Source organism: Cucurbita pepo, chromosome LG03 (genome assembly GCF_002806865.2).
Source record: "Cucurbita pepo subsp. pepo cultivar mu-cu-16 chromosome LG03, ASM280686v2, whole genome shotgun sequence".
In the NCBI taxonomy this organism is placed as follows: domain Eukaryota; kingdom Viridiplantae; phylum Streptophyta; class Magnoliopsida; order Cucurbitales; family Cucurbitaceae; genus Cucurbita; species Cucurbita pepo.
This window is the reverse complement of record NC_036640.1, coordinates 6,615,181-6,623,105: the sequence shown is the minus strand read 5'-3', so window position 1 is coordinate 6,623,105 and position 7,925 is coordinate 6,615,181.

Here is a 7,925-nt window from a genome sequence, read left to right as displayed (position 1 = left end):
AGATGTGAAAGTCTATGAAGATATTAAGATAACAAGAAAGTCAATAATGAAAGAACAAAGAGTGGATTCCGTTCACGTCCTATCTGCAGAGCCTGCCTATGTTGGCAAGACCTAAAAGAGTGAGACAACACATCTATGACATGCAAGATTGGAACATGTTGGCTACCACAAGTTGAAGCTGATTATGGAGAAATCAAAGGCCTACCTCAACTTGAAGTCAAAATATATCGTTGTTTGCGCTGGATGTCAATATGGTAAAACTCATCAATTACCGTACAAAGAGTCAAATTTCAAAGCAAAGAAACCATTAGAGTTATTTCACTCTGATTTGTTCTGTCCAATCAAACAAGCATCGATAAGTGGAATGTAGTATATGGTGACATTCATTGACGATTACTCAAGATATATGTGAATTTTTTTTATGAAAGAAAATTCAGACACATTCTCAAAATTTCAAGAATTTAAGATGGTGATCAAAGGAGAAGTAGGAGTGTAGATTTGTTGCCTACGTTCAGACAATGGTGGAGAATACATGTCAAATGAGTTCGATCACTATTTACACAAGTGTGGGATACGTCATCAGTTTACATGTGCCAACACACTGCAACAAAATGATGTAGCAGAAAGAAAGAATCGACACCTTGTAGAAATCTGTTGAAGCATGTTACATGCAAAGAATGTTTCAGGAAAATTTTGGGCTGAAGTTATGCGAATTGCTCCCCATGTGATCAACATGCTTCTCCAACCAAGGCTAGGGTTCATCTCACGATTTGAGATACTATGGGACATGAAACCTACAGTTAGCTACTTTCGAGTATTTGGTTATGTTTGCTATGTATTTGTGTCTGACCATCTACGTAGCAAGTTTGACAAGAAAGCAGTCAAGTATATATTTGTTGGATATGACAATCAAAGGACAGGGTGGAATTGTTGTGATCCAACAAGTGGAAAATATTATACATCAAGAGATGTAGCTTTTGATGAAGCATCTTCATGGTGGTCCTCGGAGAAGAAAGTCTTACCAGATTCAAACAACACCGAAGAAATTCTATAACAGAAGAATGGGGGAGCAAAATATGCACACTCAGCCAAATGTTTATACACTTGAAGATCAAGTGACATTGATCTTGATGAGCAAGAAGTGACTTAATCAAGCAAATCTGATGAAAAGAAAACGAAAAATCAATAAATTAGGCAATAAAAAAGAATCCAAAATCCAAATCCCAGGTATGTCAATGTAGCTATTGTAAAAGACGGAGTTAATGAACCTGACCTATGAAGAAGCATCATAAAACTCGGCTCCGCAGAAAGCGGAGGAGGAAGAAATTATAGCCCTGAAGCATAATCAAACTTGGTAACTAGTTCCAAGACTAAGAGATGTCAAACCCATCTATTGCAAGTGGGTCTACAAAATAAAGCATCGACTAGATGGATCAATCGAGAGATACAATACTCGACTTGTAGCTCGAGAGTTTTCTCAACAACAAGAACTAAACTATGATGAAGCATTTGTTAGGTTATGGAGCCGGATGCTCATTTATAGCTTAGTCAACGGTTATACATAGTAAAGCTATATTTGGTAAATGACATATAAAATAAATTGTCAAAAATAGTACATAACTATGTATAATAAAAAACTATATTTGGTAAAGCTATATATAGTAGATAGTTATATATGGGAGATGGTTATAGTTGGTAAACCTATATATAATAAGCTAAACCATATATATCCCCTCAAGTAGAGCTTTGAAAATGTACTTTCTATATTCTCTGTATTCTCTCTTACTGTACATATCTGTAGTCATCAATACAAAACTTTTAGCCAATGTACATATCTGTAGTCATCAATACAAAACTTTTAGCCAATATTCTCCTTACATTTTCTCTATCCTATTTTTTGTGTTCATCTAGATCGAGTGTGCGCATTGTTGTGAAATTCTAATAACTGGTAACAGAGAACAGGTTAAATTCACCACGATATGTGAAGATGGAAAGCTTAAAGATTGGAATTGAGAAGTTCGATGGATCCGATATCGGTTTCTGGAAGATGCAGATTGAAGATTATCTGTACCAGAAAGATCTTCACGAACCCCGGTTGGGGGTGAAGCTGGATACCATGACCTTGCAGCAGTGGAAGCTTAAGGATCGACAAGCCTTAGGGCTGATCCGGTTGATGCTATCTAGAAATGTGGCGATCAACATCATCAAGGAGAAGACAACGTCAGATCTGATGAAGGCGTTGTCGAATATGTACGAAAAATCGTTGGCTATGAACAAGGTGTCTTTGATGTGGAGATTGTTCAATCTAGAGATGTCTGAAGGTGGATCTATTGTTGATCATATAAATGAATTCAATATGATCGTAAGTCAACTAAGTTCGGTGGAAATTAATTTTGAGGTTGAAATTAAAGCGTTGATTTTGATGTCATCTTTACCCAAGTTGTGGAATACTGTTGTTGCCGCAATCAGCAGTTCCCGAGGATCTGATAAACTGAAGTTTGATGAAATTCGAGATGTAGTTCTCAGCGAAAGTATTCGCAAACGAGAAACTGGAAATTCATCTGGTAGTGCTCTAAGTGTTGACCAATGGGGAAGAAGTAAACCGAAGGGCCCAAACAAAGGGCGATCAAAATCAATGAATCGAGAAAAATCTTCAAATAGACCAAACGTAATGTGTTGAAATTGTGGAGAAAAAATGTCACTTTCGGACAGATTGTACAAGATCAAAGAGGAAGCAGAATCACAAATCTGGAGATAATGATGATTCTATAAATTCTGCATAAGACAGTGAGGATGCTCTAATCCTCAGCGTGGACAGTTTGATTGAATCCTAGATTTTGGATTCAGGTGCATCTTTTCATTCGTTTCCAAATAAAGAGTTGTTCCGGAATTTCAAGTCTGGAAATTTCGAGAAGGTGTATCTTGTCGACAACAAAAATTTGTAGATTAAAGAAAAAGGAGAAATCTGCATAAAAACTCCGGCAGGAAATCTGTGGACATTAAAGGATGTCAGATATATTCATGGTCTCAAGAAGAACCTGATCTCTATTGGTCAGTTGGATAGCACAGGTTATGCAACAAAATTAGGGAAGAGTTCGTGGAAGATTATGAAGAGTGCTACGGTGGTAGCACGTGGCTCAAAATCTGCAACCTTATACACCACTGCAGGTGTATGAACATAGTTGCTATTGCTAAGAGTGCTTCAAATTCAAGTCTATGGCACAATAAACTTGGACATATGAGCGTGAAAGGAATAAAGATGCTAACTGCAAAAGAAGTTTTAGAAGGTCTGAAATCTGTTGATGTAGGTCGTTGTGAGAACTGCATTATGAGCAAGTAGAAACAAGTTAGCTTCACAAGGACTGCCAGAGAATTGAAAAAAGTGCAGTTGGAAATGGTCCATACAGATGTAGACCATAGTTCCAAGACCATGAAGCAAGTGGGAGTTAAGCTTGAGTTGCACGGAAACTCACCTAGTGATGTTGTAACAGATACTCATGAAACTTCTGAGACTACTGCTGAGGAACCATATGTGGAGCAAGGTTCCAAGACCACGAATCAAGTGGGAGTTGAGCTTGAGTTGTAGGGAAACTCACCTAGTGATGTTGTAGCAGATACTCATGAAACTTCTGAGACTATTGCTGAGGAACCAGAGGTGGAGCAAGGTTCCAAGACAACGAAGCAAGTGAGAGTTGAGGTTAAGTTGCCGAAAAAAATCATCTAGTGATGTTGTGGCAGATACTCAAGAAAATCCTGAGACTGTTGGAGAGAAACTAGCAGTGGAGCAAGTGACACCTGAACCAGTGTTGAGAAGATCATCCAGTACTATCAGAGTACCAGATATGTATGTACCTTCATTACACTATCTGTTGCTAATGAAAGGGAACCACAACCCTTTGATGAGGCCCTACAGTTGGAGGATAAAACCAAGTGAGAGCAAGCCATGGATGATGGGACGTCTAGGCTTCAAAAATGCGTTGTACTGAGACTGAATACGTGGCAATAGCTGAAGCTGGAAAGAAGACGATGTGGATGACAAACTATCTGGAAGAATTGGACAAGAAGCAGCACAAAAAGATTCTTTATAGAGATAGTCAGAGTGTCATACAATTCATGAGGAATCTCGTCTATCATTTAAAGATAAAACACGGAAGGCGATACCATTTCACTTGCAAGTTAGTGGAAGATAGTGATGTATTTTGAGAAGATAGATGGTGCAAAGAATCCAGCAAACATGTTGACAAAATGTGTTGACGTTGGAATATTGAGGTTGCAAAGCCTCAATTGGTATAGTGCAGCGAAGATGTTCATGATCGTTTGAGAATGAAATTCTTGGTTGACTGGATCAGTCTCAAAGTGGGAGAATTGTTAGGTTATGGAGTCTGCTGCTTATTTATAGCTTAGTCAACGGTTATACATAGTAAAGTTATATTTGGTAAATGACATATAAAGTAAATTGTCATAAATAGTAAATAGCTATGCATAATAAAAAACTATATTTGATAAAGCTATATATGGTACATAGTTATATATAGTAAATGGTTATAACTGTAAAGTTATATATAGTAAGCTAAATCATATATATATATATATATATATATATATATATATATATCCCTCCTCCGGCAGAACTTTGAAAATGTACTTTCTATATTTCTGTATTCTCTCTTACTGTACATATCTGTAGTCATCAATACAAAACGTTTAGCCAATATTCTCGTTGCATTTTCTCTATCCTGTTCTTTGTGTTCATCTAGATTGAGTGTGTGCGTTGTTGTGCGATCCTAACAGCATTAAGTCGAATAGCGAAGATCATTACCGTACGGGTCCTGCTAGCACTCGCGACAAGTAAAAATTAGAAACTGTGGTAGATGGATGTGAAGAATGCTTTCTTGCACGGAGAGTTAGACGGGGAGATTTATATGAACCAACCAAAGGGATTTGAAAGTGCAACTAATCCTAATCACGTATGCAAGCTTAGAAAAGCTATTTACGGATTGAAGCAAGCACCGAGAGCTTGATATGATAAGATTGCTTAATTTCTTACCCAAAGTAGTTATTTAGTTGTGCATGCAGACTCAAGCTTGTTCATCAAAGAAAGAGAAGGAAAATTGGCAATTGTGTTGGTCTATATGGACGATTTGATTATCATCGGGAACGACGAAAGAGAAATTTATCAAACAAGAGAAAATTTATCAGTACGCTTTCAGATGAAGAGCTAGGAGAGCTTAAACACTTCTTGGGCCTAGAAGTTGATCGCATAGATGAAGTATTGTTTCTCTGCCAACAAAAGTATACAATAGATATGCTTCATAAGTTCAACATGTTAGAGTGCAAGCAAGTTTCAACACCGATGGAGACAAATACTAAGATTTGTGCACATGAAGGAAAAGAGTTGAACAATGAAATGACATACCGACAACTAGTAGGTAGCTTTATCTACCTAACTTTAACTCGGCCTAATATTTCTTATGTAATTGAAGCCATGAGTCGGTACATGCAAAGTCCAAAGAAGCTTCATTTGGATGTGGCTTGACGGATCTTGAGATATTTCAAAGGTACAATCGACTATGGTCTTCTGTACAAAAGAAGCAAAAACTGCAAGCTAGTTAGATATTGTGATGCTGACTATGCAGGAGACCACAATACTCGAAGATCAACCACAATACTCAAAGATCAACCACAATACTCGAAGATCAACCACAATACTCAAAGATCAACCACAATACTCAAAGATCAACCACTACCACTGGGTATGTGTTCAAGTTTGTTCAGGAACAATTTCTTGGTGTAGCAAAAGACACCAACACTATCATTGTCAACTAGAAAATCAGAGTATAGAGCAGCGGCTGGAGCAGCTCAAGAAAGTACATGGCTAAAACTCTTGAGGGAATATTTGCACAAAAAAATTGACTATCCAATACCACTTCATTATGACAAGCAGTCTGCGATTCGCCTAGCAGAAAATTCGGTGTTTCATGCTAGAACAAAGCATGTGGAGGTACACTACCATTTCATTAGAGAGAAACTCTTAAAGGAAGAAATCGAGATGCAGCCGATCAAGACAGATGACCAAGTAGCAGACTTGGTTACAAAAGGGTTGAATACTGGCAAACATGAGAGCTTTCGCTGTCAGCTCAACATGGTGCAGCGAATGAGGACTAGTGCTAAGGGGGAGTTTTAAAATATATCGCTAGCCCAATAGGGTCAAACCCAACAATTGTATGAGCCCATTGTATATTTAGTTTAGAAAAAAAATTTAGATATTTTAGGAAAAAAGGTCTAGAAATGTTAGGAATAAATTGTTTAGCCTCTACTATAAATACCCTCCACTCTACTTGGTTTTTCATCCCAAGAAGTACAAAGCATTTCATCACAAGAAATACAAGAGAGTAGTATTCTGTAAAGTGTCTAATAATCTATTCAAGACTGGTCTTAAAAAAGAGTGCGGGTGTTTTTCACAAAAGATTGTATTCAACAGATATTTGCCTTCCATTACGGTTTATAATAGGTATCATATTTGACTTTAGTTAAAATATGCTCGAGATATTTTTACTCGTACTCATTTGCTCATATTAGGCCACAAGGCGCAGACACCACTCCGTCTCCACCCCTCTCTTTCTTTCTTTGCCTAAAATACACCCCAGAGTCTGCATTCCCAATTTTTGCCCTCTTCTTCCTCTCTTGCTATGAGTGCCACCACGTACACCCTTCCTTCTTCATAGCCAAAATCGAATCCTCTCTCCCTATTTTATCATAGGCAAATATCTTGTATCCATTTATTGTTATTTTCATTTATTTCTCTTCCCATTTCATTTGTAATTTATTTGATGATTATAAATAGAGAATTTCACCATCATTTAAGTGAGGTGGTTTTAGCAAATATTCTCAATCATAACACTTCATTGTTTATCTATGTTTCAAGATATCTAACAAAAACATCTAGCCTTCTTTAGCATAGTTCTATTCTTGCATATTCTAGTGTTAAGTAGCCTACCAACCACTTTTCATGAAACCAGAACTATACAATACTTGGACTCATAGCCTCCTCAATAGACAACGTTATTTGTACATGCGTATCTTGCCTTTACTTGAAAAAATGTTAAACGTAAAATTAGTACTTAAAAATAACAAGTTAGTGACCTCATTATTGGAGTCAAGAAATGCAATCACATATAACATGATTTATGACTGGTAGACTTGTTTTCCATAATTGTTCCTTTGGCTCTACTTTATTTTTCGAGTAGGGTTGGAAGCATAGTACTTCTCTACACATAGTTCATGAACAACGCATGAATACAGGGGCTCATATACATACCCGCTAGACCTAGCTACAAGTTAGTGCACTCTCACGTTGCCAAAAATCAATGAAAAAGAAAGAAGCACGTACAATATTGTGGTGTATGCATCCCTACATAAAATACTATAGAAGTAGTTCATATTTATGACATACAACATACATGAGGTCTCACATTTAAAATCATGGTACAGTGTAATTATGTGCCTTGTACTTTTATACTTACGTGCTTAATTGTTCATAGTATTTCTTACATGCTCATTATATATGGTCAGAATTAGAATCAGTTGTGGGTTGAAGCCAAGACTACCCGAAGTTCATAAAGTGTCGACGGGAAATCTACCCGTCAAATAAAACCAAGCTCATTGGCCAAGGGCTTGTAGTTCTGAAGTGGGCAAGACAAATGAAACAGAAAGTACACCATGCCGATGCTTTCTAAAGAATCATTCACATTAGAGGAATAGTGTTAGTGGTTGCAAGTAGAGAAGCCGAGAGCCAAGAAAAGACAAGCGTCGGCAGGTGCCAAAGTTGAGTACTCGAGTCAATATGGGAGGACGACCTTGCTGAAAAGAAGTAGCCAAGTTTAAGCTCTCCCGAGTCAATAGGTCTCTCACCCCGTGAAGGTGCT